The sequence below is a fragment of the Vombatus ursinus genome, unplaced genomic scaffold (genome assembly GCF_900497805.2).
Source record: "Vombatus ursinus unplaced genomic scaffold, bare-nosed wombat genome assembly UNPS02014772.1, whole genome shotgun sequence".
Lineage (NCBI taxonomy): Eukaryota > Metazoa > Chordata > Mammalia > Diprotodontia > Vombatidae > Vombatus > Vombatus ursinus.
The window spans coordinates 10,305,081-10,318,491 of NW_020954550.1; the positions used below are offsets into that span (position 1 = coordinate 10,305,081).

The following is a 13,411-nucleotide window of genomic DNA, read 5'->3' on the forward strand; positions in this document are numbered from 1 at the left end:
TTAATGCCTGATATGAGAGGGGGAGTTGAGAGATGCAGGGAGGATAGAGGAGTGTTGGAGAAGGGTAGGTCTCTGTGTTGGAAATTAAGCCTGCTTGCTGGGAGAGTGGGATGCAACCCATCCTCCCACACTCTGATTTTATCACATACCCTTTAGAGTCATGCCACAATCCTCCTCTCTCCACTGTTATTCTCCCCTCCCCTACTTTGGAAAACCACTTTTCTAGGATATAATTTACTGAGAACATCTAAATCCTTTCTTTGTATGTCTTCACTTCTCTGAAATGACAATCACTTCTTAGAGACATGTTTGTTTTATCCTTCCTTGAATAGTCCTTGAATTAAAAAAAGAAAGAAAGCTAAGAAATATTGAATAGTCGTGCTCTCTTTTTTCATGAGTGCAATGGACCTATTCCTTCTTTGTTTTTTTGTTTTTGTTTTTGTACCAGAGGTGTCATTGAGAAAGATCTCAAAGAAAAAAACACACCTTTTTGTTGTCTTTAGAACTTTTCCCCCCAAACTTCATCTTATTCTGGACTCTGTTATAGATTTGTGCCAGTCTTGTATTTGTCTCTGGTCATGTGATCCTCCTCTTACCTTTTGTAAGTGACCTTTTAAGACCAGAACTCATCACCCACCAAAGACTATCTAGATGCAACTTCCTTTTCTTCACCGAGATTTTTGGCAATTGAATTCACTCATCTATTCAACAAAAATTTTAGTGCCTATTAGTTTGCGAATAACATAAAGGTAAAACAAAATAATTTTTTTTTCATAGAAGTCAATTTAAAGTAGAGCACGAAGCCTTTGTAGGGTTTAGATCTGTTAGGGATTTCACTCACTAATATAAAAGAATGTCCCTCATTGAGCAGATAATATTTTTAAAGATGTGGAGACAACGAATGCATTTTTAGTATAGCAGATAACATATATGCTCATACTTGGTGGGCTCTTGGCAGCCTTTCATACTGTTCATTGCCTTCTCCTGAACACTCTCTCCTTTCTGGGATTTTATGAAATTGCTCCCTTGTGGTTCTCTTCTACACCATCCAGCCTCTCTTTCATAACCTTCTTTGCTGGTTCTCCATCCATGTCACTCTTATTAACTATGAGTGACCCCATAGGCTGTTCTCTTTTTGTTCTATATTATCTCACTTGGTGATCTCATTAGCTCCCCTGAGTTCAGTTACCATCTTTATGCAGATGATTCCCAGATCTATATGTCCAGTCCTAGTCACTCCTTGAGCCACATTAACAAATCACCACTTGCCTGTTAGACATCTCTAAGTGGTAGCTCAAACTCGACGTGTCCAAAAAAGAACTCATTACCTTCTCCATATCTCTTCTGCTCTTTCCCATTATTGTCAGGAATACCAGTCAGTCAGTCACTATCCTCTCAGTCACTCAGACTGGAAACCTTGATGTCCTCAACTCCTCACTCTCATCCCAAATATTCAATCCATTGCCAAATCTTATCACTTCTTGTTGTTCAGTCATGTCTAACTCTTTGTGACCCCATTTGGGGGTTTCCTGGCAAAGACACCAGAGTGATTTGCCATTTCCTTCTCTAGCTCATTTTATAGGTAAGGAAACTGAGACAAACAAGGTTAAATGACTTGCCCAGCCAGGGCCACACAGTTAGTAAATGTCTGAGGCCAATTTTAAACTCAGGAAGGTGAGTCTTCCTGACTGTAAGCCTGACACCCTATCCATTGTGCTACCTGGCTGTACTGTCAATCAATAAGTCATTAAGCATTTATTAAGTGCTTACTGTGTGCCAAGCACTGTGCTAAGCACATAACTTCTCTCGTCCACATTCTCATAACTGCATCCTTAGGTCAGGCCCTCATCACCTCTTGCAAGGACTTTTGCAGTAGCGTTCTAATTACACTCCCTGCCTCATGTCTCTCACTACTCCAACAGATCCTTCACATGACTGTCAAGGTGAGTTTTCTGAAGCAGGTGATCATGTCATCACCCTGCCCCATGAGCTCCAAGTGGCTCCCTAACACCTCCAGAATCACTTAAGTCCTCCTTTTTTTGGCTCTTTATGACCTGGACTCCTTTCTTTCCAGACTCTGCATTGTTCTTGCCTGTGCACACTCCATGGTCCAGTCATACTGGCCTACTTGCAGTTTTTGAACATGACTCTACATCTGTCATTTCTCTGCCTTTGCACTGGTTGTCTGCCATACCTGAAATGCTCTATGCCTTCATGTCCAAGTTTTAGTTTCTCTGGTTTCCTGTGAGACTCATATCAAGCCCCACCTTCTGCAGGAAACCTTTCCCAGTTCTCCTAGCTTCTAGGGCTTTCCTTTCTCAGATTCCTTTCCATCTACTATGAATATATTTTGTGTGTATCTACTTATTGGCCAGTTTCTCCCATTAGAAGGTATGCTTCTTGAGGATAGGGGCTGCTTTTGCCTTTCTTTGTATCCCCATCATTTACCTCAGTGCCTGGCACATAGTAAGCTCTTAATATATGCTTGTTGACTGGCTAACTAAAGGTGTAACTATATAGCTATATAATTTTTTTAGATCTCCATTTCCTTACCTCTAAGGTGAGAGATTTGAATTAAATAATCACTAAGCTGCCTTCCAGTTCTATGATTCTGGGTCTGTAATGAGACAGATTTTTAGGAAATATACCAGAACTTATACATACAAATGACTATTGTCCTTTGCAAAGAGGATGTGCTGGAGTCATCTTGAATCAGCTCATGAGAATCAATTGTTAAATTTTCAGTGTGAACATTTCTACCTGAGAAATCTTCAAGTGCTATAAATAAAAAAATTATATTTTCTTTTTTCGACTTAAGAAAGTGATGGATAAAATGTTAATAATACAGATTCAGCTTTAAAATGTCCGTTTTTTGAGGGAGATTGAATTGCATTGTCCAGCACACCCCTGTCTGTAAAGATTGGGAGGTAAAGTGCTTTTTATGCTAATGATGCTATTACTGTGCAGCACCTCTTTGGAATCTCAGGAGCCTGTAACACATTTTTCTAAATATCTTCAGTGATGGCATGTCTTTGGTCTTTGAAGGTAGATTTGATGGAGATAGACAAAAGCCCCTCCTAGCCAAATCTGGTGAAAAAGGTTGCTCTAACAATTGATTCTCATGAGCTGATTCAAGATGACTCCAGCACATCCCTCTTTGCAAAGGACAATAGTCATTTGTATGTAGCAATTTGTAACAAAACAAAATTGTTTCATTGCCTAATGTGAACCAGGGCATCGTCATGTTGCAGAAACCAGAAAGAGAGTTTTAGTTCTTGACTTTTATGTCATACACAATTTCTCAAACACACCAAAATTTCTACATCTCAAGCTGTATTGACTCTTTAACCTTGTGTTATAACTTCTGCAGGCTAGTGCCTTAGATGTCAAAGAAACAAATGAATGTCGTTTTCACTTGTCATTTTAACAGCACGCTTTTCTGGGTCTGAATGAAGTCAGGGTTTTCCATTTTCAGACTTTGATGCTTTGATTCTGGGTCATACTATAAACATACCGTGTTTCATTGCCTCTTACTATTATCCTCAAAATAATGCCTTATTTGCCCTACAGAAATTAGAACAAAGGTCAGGGCATTACTGTTTCTATATATCACTCAAAACACATGGCTCTGTCTTCCAAGAAGTTTTCTTTTTGTTCAGGTTAGATTTTCTTTTGGGAATCTATTTATCTCAACTCTTCACTCATAATTCTCACAGTTAATCATGTCTTTGGGTGAATGAAATTTCTGATCTTTTCCTTTCAACGTTTTCACTGGTCCTGTGGGTGACTGGATGATTGCTTCTTGTGACAGCTTCCCTGACATAACATCGTTGAGTTTTTAAACCTTTGGTGAAATTTTTGCCCTTAACCTTATGTCTTCCTCATGTGCTGCTTCTTAAGACATCATGAATCACTTGCAGAAAAATTGTCCTGATTCATTTTGACATTAACATGAAATAATATATACTTCTATTTATTCAGATTAAAATTCAGCAAATACTTATTCAGCACCTACTGTGTGCAGGGTACTCTTCTAAAACAGTTCCTAGCTCACAGGGTAAGCCAAGTGGTTTTCCTGGAAAGCAGTGTTGCAACGAGACTTGGCTCATATCTCCACTGGGATTGTTTCTCCTCTGTTTCCACAAGCCATACGGGAAACCAATCTCATCGCCTCGTAGTCATATCTTAGGGTATTACAGATTCATCTTTCCTCTAAGGGATTTGTATTACTTTTACGAAATAATTTAAATCATGGGAGATTTTGGTTCATGATACACAAACCTATCCATATAATATATACCCGTGTACTTATGCGTGGCATTTATAAAAAGTAAATACAGTTTGAATATTGATAAGAGATTTACAAACATAGACAGAAACATGATAGTTTATTCTCTTTAGTAATAAGGGCAATTACAGCTTGGTATAAGCAATATGCCAAAACTACATAGATCACAGTTTGTATAAGAAAAAACATAAATTGAAAATAGCAAAAATCCTTCTGAAACTTGAATAACTGGAATGAATGTGTTGGCAAACAGAAAAGGTCAAAGGGGCAAAGAAGTTGGAAATATAAATTTTAAGCTGAACAACCAACACATTCAGCTATTTCTAGATTATGAGATAAAGCTGAGGTAGAATTTATCTGGATACTTACTTGCTTTAAATAAAGTAGTGGCATGTGCTTAACACATTTATTGAATTGAATCTGTTGAAAGGAAAGGTAGAAAAAAAGATTTATGAAGAATTAGATTGAAATAGTGTATTGAGAATGGTGGGGGGGAAGGACAGAGAGGTTTAGCATTTTTAGGGTCTATAGTATAAATAATAGGGTTTCAAATTTTAAGGAAAGAGTGAAAAAATTACTATACTTGATAGTTGCTCAGATGTGTCCGACTCTTTCTGACCCCGTTTGGGGTTTTCTTGGCAAAGACACTGGCATAGTTTGCCATTTCCTTCTCCAGCTTATTTTACAGATGAAGAAAATGAGGCAAACATAGGTAAGTGACTTGCCCAGGGTCATACAGCTAGCAAGTGTTTGAGGCTAGATTTGAACTGTGCCACCTAGTTGCCCATACATAATAGTTATCTTGGTTCTAATAATTGACCTTAAATTAATTCAGAATAGGTACTAAACAAGATGTTTAGGAAATGAGATATTTGGTAAAAGATGGAGAATTTCTTCTAATAAGACAGGGACTACAACTAGGTCCCAATTAGTAGAAATAATATATTTAAATTTGTGGTATTTGAGGCTATAGTGATGAAAAATGTGTAATTGGTTCTGTCTAGACCAATAGAAACATACAGTGTAAATTCACATAATGCAGCTGCTTCAGGGTGATGTCATTCTTTGCACTATTCAGAACCTGGCTGTTAGGTTCATAGCCTCAAAGCTCTGGAGCTGGAAGGGATCTAGAAGTCATCTCATCTATTTGACAGATGAGAAAACTGAGACCCAGAGCCTTGCCCAGGTTCACTCAGGTAGTAAGCCTCATTGCCAGTGCTCTTTCCCATGCATCCTCCTGCTTCTCCTTTCCACACGGGGAAACTGAGGTTCAGAGACTTGCCCTTGCTCACATAGCCAATCTGAGGGGGGACTTCTGGCTTCAAATTCAGAACTCGTTGTAGTCCATCATGTAGACTCTCAGCATTTTTCTTTTCCAACTAAATAAAGTAGGGAATACAACTGTTATCATCCCCATTTTACACTTTGGGGAGTAGGCTCTAAGAGTTAAGTGACTTACTCAAGGGGAAAAGTAGACATTTTAAAGAACCAAAGAAGTGAGAGGAGTTGGGATGGTGATTTCAATGCATTGTTGAGGACAGAAAACATCAGCATTTCGTCATAAGCTCCGAAATGGGTGCTGATGTGAGTGCTGCATACCAGTGGTCAGAACATATTTTAGACTGTCTACACAGAAGCTTCTCTCCTAAAGCTGTATTTCATCCTTTCTTTTTTTTTTTGTCTTATGCATAGGCTTATTTCTATTATCATGCTAATTACATAAATGCACAATTTTTCTTTTTAAAAAAATTATTTATTTTATTTTGACCTTAAGAAATAAAACAAGAATTTCCATGACATAGTAGAAGAGGAAAGAAAAAGAGATTGTACATGAAACAGCAAATCTGTCATGTACAACTTGCTATTCCCTTTAAATACATAATAAAGTTATGTAACTTTCTTTTTTTCTCCTTTTTTTCCCTCCCCTCTGTCACCACACCTAAGATATGGCTACCATTAATCACAGATGTATGTGTGTGTGTGTGTGTAAAACTATTCTGTGCATACTTCTGTTTATCAATTCTTTCTCTGGATGTAGATAGCATATTCTTTCATATATCCATTGTAGTTCATTTGGGTATTTATAAAAGTCAAAATGACTTAGTCACTCAAAGTTGTTTTTAAAGCAATATTGGTGTTACTATATACAATGTTCTCTTGGTTCTGCTCATTTTGCTCTTCATTATTTTGTGCAAGTCTATCCATGTTTTTCTAAGACCATCGAAGTCATCATTTCTTACATTTTATGTATATTTCGTCCTTTCTAATATCACTGCAGCTTCTGACACCACTGACCACCTTGTATTTCTGCATACTCTCTCCTCTCTTAGTTTCGATGACATTGTTCTTTCCTGGGACTCTTAATCCTTACAAAGAGAGTGTGTTTGTATGTATGATCTCTGGAAATTATCATATTAAGTATATCTAAAGTGAACTGGTAATCCCCAAATCAATTTGCCCTTTTTACTATACTATAATGTACCCTTTCGGAAGGCAAAATACTTTGATGCTTCCTCTTGTCTATTCTAAGAAACAATTCCCCAGAGCAAAGGAAAGGCTAGCTTTTGATGAAATGCTAAGGAAGCAGCACCTTCTAAGTCTCATATGTATTTTGTTCATTTGATAAAAGTATAGACACTGGTGGGTAATAAACATTAGTGCTGTGTCCCCTCTTCAATGACCATTGTACAAGGTAAGACTTATTATCTTTTGTGTCCAAATATCATTAATAAATTCTGCTTACCAGATGCTGCATTTAAAGGTAAATTTTATACAGTTCTTTAGACAATCACAAAAATATTAGCTGAAGATTTTTTTCAAAGTCAGATATTTGTGTTTATCATAATAATATGAGGAAGCTAGGTAGTATAGAAGATAAAATGCAGCACCTAGAATTTGGAAGATCTGAGTTCAAATATGACCTCAGAAACAAACTAGCTGTATGATTCTAGGCAAATCACTTAACCTCTATCTTTCTCAGTTTCCTCTATGTAAAATGAGGATAATAATAACAATTGTTTCCCAGGGTTGTTCTCAGGATAAAATAAGATAGTATTTAAAAAGTGCTTTACAAACTTTAAAGAGCTATTGTTGTTCATTCTTCATTTTCGAAGAGGACCAATAACATCACTAGATGATGTCTTGACTGGTACATGAACTAGATTTAAGTGAGGCAGAGTCACACATGGTTGTCAGCCTCACTCTCTCAAATGCTAGCAATAATAATAATAGTTATTATGTTAACTCATATATACTGTACATTCTAGTTTATGAAACACTTTTCCTTATAAGAATCTTTTGAGATAGCTGATATAAACATTGTGCCTGTTTTACAGATAAAGGAACTAATGATCAGAGAAATTAAGTGACTTGCCTATGGTCTCTTGGGTAGTAAGTGTCTGAGCTGGTAATGGAACAAAAGTATTTTGATCCTAAAACTAGCACTCTTTCCATTACACCATTTATATAAGGAGCAAGGTATATTGCCAAAGAATGTAGACTGCCAAGTGAGTAAGGTAAACCTAAGCTTTTTTCACATTGCCTTTTAATACGAGTGGCTTGAGTTCTTCAGCATTCCTTCCAGAGGGTGGCAAGCATTGTCAATTTTCTTGGCCTGTAAAGAATTTTTGCTTTTAATTATTTCATTCCATCTGGTAGTGCAACTGAGGTCAGTTTTGAGTGCTTCTGCTTGACTGTATGCAAAAGAAATAGGAAAGATCTGTCTCACTGTCATTTTGCTCTTTTATAGCCACATGTAACAGGGCTCAATGAGACAAAAGAAGTTCTGTTGTTAGTCTGGGAACATGGCTTAGTGGCAAACAAATGACTTAAACTCGAGAATGCTAGCTTTTGTTCCATCCACTTCTCTATAATTGGATCACTACAAGAAACTCTTCTGTGCTGAGGCTGTTTTTCTGTCTCACATCTGTCAGTGGGGTAAGGTTCTTTACAACTTTTTCTGTCAATTGGCAAACACGTTTTCAGTGTCTACTATGTGCCAGGGGCTGTGTTAAGTGTGGGGATGCGAAGACAAAAATTAAACAGTACCTGTCCTCAAGGAGTTTACGTTCTCTTGGAGAAGACCACATATACATAAAATCTGCCTGAGGAAATACTTGATGCTTTGGGACTGGAGCTGGAAAACAGAAGATGACTCTAGGTTTTTCCCAGTTGGCCTTGGTTAGTGATCTACATTGCTGAATAGAGAACTAATTAAACAACTTTAGATGCAAAGCTGGGTAAGTGAGCAGAGATTGATTCCTAGCCCTTCTTGGTAGTCTAAAAGTTTATAGTAGTTATGACATTATTGAATCAATTCAGCTCCTTTGTAACTTTAGTGTCAGATGAGAATCATAATGTATTCAACAAAGTTGAATTGCTTGAGTTATTTAGTAAGCATAGGTTTCATTATGTTGTGGGTTTTTTATACCCAACATTGTTAAAAAATGAGGTGTTTTTTTTGGTCTAAAAATCTTTAATATAACAAGGAGGGAATTTTTGTAGCTTCAGCTGGCACGACAGCCCCTGGCACGCTCGAACTTTCGGCCCTTGGATTGGACATATGGTTTGGTGTGGCTGCGGGGAGTGCCTGGTGCCTTTCTAAAATGCCTGTATGCCTCCCGGCCCTTCCAGGGACCAGATAGCAGGACAGTGCCCCAGCCCTTGGGCAAGCTCATGGCCAACTGGTCAAAGGTAAGGATCTTCCCACCAGCCTTGAGGATGTGATTCTGGGCATTGCCAGTAACACGAAGGGCACACACCTTCAGCTTGGGGATGTTCTGGATCCTCACATCATCTGTCACAGTCCCAACAACCACAGCTGTCTTGTTCTCCCTGCTGGGCAGCTTCGTTTTCCTGATCAGTTGAGACAGGGTCAGAGGGGGCCAGTTGGTCCAGCTCATGAACAGTCTTTTCAGGACAACCTTGTTCAAAGTCCAGTTGGTTCTATGGACCAGGAACCAGTACAGCTTCACCAGCAGCCGCAGGTAGATGTCCTGGCTCTTGGGCTCCTTGCACCAGACTTTCTGGTCCTTGTTATGGCGGATGTCGACTCCCATGCTGGCGCCCTACCGAACGCCGGCCCAACCAGGAAAAGAAAAAATGAGTTTTTATTGATGCCTCTTTTATGTCACCATAGTTTTCCTCAATGTCCCTCTCCCTCCCAGAGAGTCATTTCATACAACAAATAATATTTTTAAAAGACAAAAAGAAAAAGAGGAAAAAACAGCATAAGTCATCAATACATTAAAAAAATCTGAGAAGATATGCAATGTGCAACATTTGTGGACTTCCCACCTCTGCAAAGGGGTTGGGTGGGAATGTCTCCTTATGTATCCTTTTTTTTTTTTTCAAACTATATTTGTTCTGTGTAATTTTGCAAGATTCACTTTTGATTTTTTTTTGTAGTTTACATGGTTGTAATCACTTTGTGTAGCATTTCCTTGGCCCTGATTACTTCCCTCTGCATTAATTCCATGATCTTATAGCACAGTAATATTCCATTACATTCACGAATCATGATTTAGTTAGCTGTTCCTCAATCGATGGGCATATCCTTTGTTTCCAGTTCTTTGTATAGCAAAGCTTTTAACCGCAAATGCAGAATTTGACATCAATGTATAAAACATTCCCCCATGAAATAGGAAGCGCGGCATGTTGGTTATGGAATGCAAGGTGTAGATTTCCTTCTTTTATTGACCTTGCTGCTATTCCTGCCTGCTTGAGTCATAGATTTTGTTGCCTAATTACTTCATAACAGTTTGCTTAGTTCTGCTTGTATTCTTAGGGTACCTAAAACAGCAGCATCATGCGCTGATTAAGTACCTACTATGTGTTGAACACTGTACTAAGTGTGAGAGATGCAAAGTTTGGATGAGACATCCCTCCTGCCCTCTTGAGGAATCAATGTAATGAGGCCCAAATAATGTTGAGTTTGGAGCCAGAGGTTCAAATACCAGCTCTCCCCACCTGTGAAACCTTGGCTGAGTCATTTACTATCTCCTGGCTTCATTTTCCTCATCTGTTTAAAGAGGATGGTAGACTAGATGAGGCCTGAGGTCCCTCCCAGCCCTAACACTATGATTCTGTGATACCACTTCACATGACTATAATGTATCACATTACATGATAAGAGCATCAGAGTTATAAAATAAAGATCCACATAAGGCATAAGGGTGAGCAGGGCTGGAGAAGTTGTTATCAATTTGGAGAAGGCTTGGGAATACTTGGCTCTCAGAAGTCCCTACACTTTCTGCGACAGTTGATCAAGTAGCCCCCAGAAACCCTTGTTTCGTCACCATTCTAGACACATTCTCCATTGAAATGTGGTAAGTTCAGTTCTCAGCCCAGGTGTGCTGGGTCGATTTCTTTCTTTCATCCATTCACATCCATCACTGCTACACTTGTCTAAAGATCTGGGCCTCTGATTCAAACCATTCTCTAAAGATTTTCTTTCATTCATTAACCTGGATCAGCCAATCCTTTACTCTGACACTTAAGCAAATGCATAGTTAATTCAATTTAACAAAAACTTGTTAAGGGCCTACTATGTGCAGAATGAATAGGCTTTTCAGAGTGTTAAGAAATTCACACTTTAAACCAGTAAGCCAGGAAACTTGTCAGATAATTACAAACTAGGTTTTCATACAGTTCTAGCTGTGAATCATGATCTTCACAAGGATTAGAAACAGATTGCATGAAGTGGAAAGAAACCCAGAAACTGAAGATTAGGTCGCGAAAAGCACCTCGGGTGCATGACCGGAGGGAAGAGAAAAACAAAGAAACCAGGGACCGACATGGTCATTTGTCTTGGACAGTTTAGGTCAGAGTTTTAGAGTTTTTCGGACTTTCCCCTTCCTTGTTGCTCCCTGCCCTGGCCCTCACCATGTACTATACAGCCTGCCTCCAAACACAGGAAGAAGAAAAAGAGATACAGCAGAATTTCTATGCTATTTTGACCTACAAACCACCTAAGTTGGAAGCCAGGGTCTCTTTTGTAAACAAAACATTTGCAGCCTAGCCTTAGCTTCTCAGGTCACAAATCTTAGGAGGGGCTGGTACTTATGGCTTGAAACTAGGTTCAGATATTGCTGCCAAAGCTGGGGCTGGCCAAATAGTGTCACAGGGGCAGACGCATGTTAGAGGAGGGGGGAGGTCTCCTTATTGTGAGCTTCTCTTCTCTCCAGTCCAAAATAACTACCAGACAAACCCTCAAAGCACACTGGTTCCTAGGTAAATATCCATGGTTAATCCAGGTCTTTTCTTCTGTCTTTCTTTACCATTATTCCAGATTGGGCTTTGGATAGGAGAGAGTAAGGTTGGATCTGTTAAAAGGGAACACACAAGTTGACAGGGGAAGGTGAGTAGAATACAAGACAAAAATGGAGGATCACGAAATGGAGAGAGAAGGCAGTGGATGATGGGGAGGAGGAAGAGTGTGGCGTAAGGACTAATGATTTTTTGTTCTTTTTAGTCATTTGTGTAACTAGAAAGCCTGCCTGAATCCTTTTCTTTTTGTTTTTTGTTTTTGCGAGGCAATGGAGTTAAGCGACTTGCTCAGGGTCACACAGCTAGTGAATGTTAATGTGTCTGAGGCCGGATTTGAACTTGGGTCCTCCTGACTCCAGGGCCCGTGCTCTATCCACTGCACCACCTAGCTGCTTCTGAACCCTTTTCATAGTTTCATCAAAGATACCCTTCATCTGTATGTAAACCATTTTCATAAAAGATTTTATAGAAATGAGAAAGTAGGTTTGTAGTTTCTGATAATTCCTTCATCTCCTTTTTTCCTACAGTAATAATATCTGTGAGCTTTCCCAGTCTTTCATATCTTTCACTCTTTTAGATATCTTGAGAATAGAACCCCTAGTACCTACCAAAGTACCTTTAGGAAATGCTTAATAAATGTTGAATTTGACTTGCTTTGGGTCATTAAATAATCTTTTTTTTTCTTACCTGGTCTCATTCTCCTAAATACAGTTTGCTTAGGCTTATAATAAAATTGCATTCCTTGAATTTTTCATGACACTACTCTCTCCTCCTTTACCTCTCTGATTGCTCCTTCTCAGTCTTCTTTGCTGGCTCATCATCTTTGTCATGGCTCCTAACATTGGGATGCTCCCCAAGCTTGTATCTGAGGCTCTCCCTTCTTCTTCTTCTGTATTCTCTCTCTTTGTAACCTCATCAGATCCCAAGGGCTTAACAAAATTATCTCTATGTTGAAGACTACCAAATGTATATATCCAACCCTAGTCTTTACCCAGGGAGTCACATCACCAGTTGTCTATTAGAAATTTCAAACTGGTCGTCCCAGAAACATCTTAACCTCCAAGTGTCTAATATTGAACTTATCATTCTCTTTAAACCCTCCCCTCTTCTAAGCATCCCTCTTTCTGTCAAAGTCACCATCATCCTTCCAGTGTCTTAGGTTCATAATCTTGGCATTATCTTGGACTCCTCATTCTCTCCCCCATATATCCAATCATTTCCCAAATCTTACCATTTCTACCTTTACAACATCTCTTATATCCAAACCTTTCACCCCGCTTTCACAGCTTCCACTTTATTTCATCACCTTTCCTCATTATCTCTTGTCAAGATTGTTGCGACAGCTTCCTAATAGGTTTCCCTGCCCCAAGTATTTCCACACCCTATTTACTGTTCTAAAATAATTTTCCTTAATGCAGATCTAACCACGTGACTTCCCTACTCAACCAAACCCCAGTGGCTTCTTATTACTTTTAGGATAAAATAAAACTTTTCTGTCTAGCTTTTAAAGTTATATATGAGCTGGCTTCAACCTATCTTTCCAGCCCCATTGGACATTACTTCCCCTCTCACAACTCTGTGATCCAGCCAAACTGGCCTTCTCTACATTTATTACTCATGAAACTCCATCTCCCATGTCTGTGGCTTTGTGCTGGCCATTCTACATGCCAGGAATGTAATCCCTCCTTATGTCTGCCTTTGAATCCTTTTCTTCCTTTAGGATATAGTGCAGGCAACATCTTCCACATGAAGCTTTTCCTGATGCACCCAATTGTTAGTGCCCACCTTCCTACTTGTATTTAACTTTGTATATATTTGTATTTATTAACTTTATTTTTGTGCTATATATGTTTTTAT

General features: G+C 38.8%; 1 protein-coding gene and 1 pseudogene across 2 annotated transcripts in view; one reads left to right on the forward strand and one right to left on the reverse strand.

The window, feature by feature from the left end:
* Window positions 1-13,411, forward strand: part of ADAMTS6 (ADAM metallopeptidase with thrombospondin type 1 motif 6) — a 329,091-nt gene that overhangs the window by 140,825 nt on the left and 174,855 nt on the right. The window lies entirely within an intron of this gene.
* LOC114044022 lies at window positions 8,794-9,348 on the reverse strand (annotated as a pseudogene).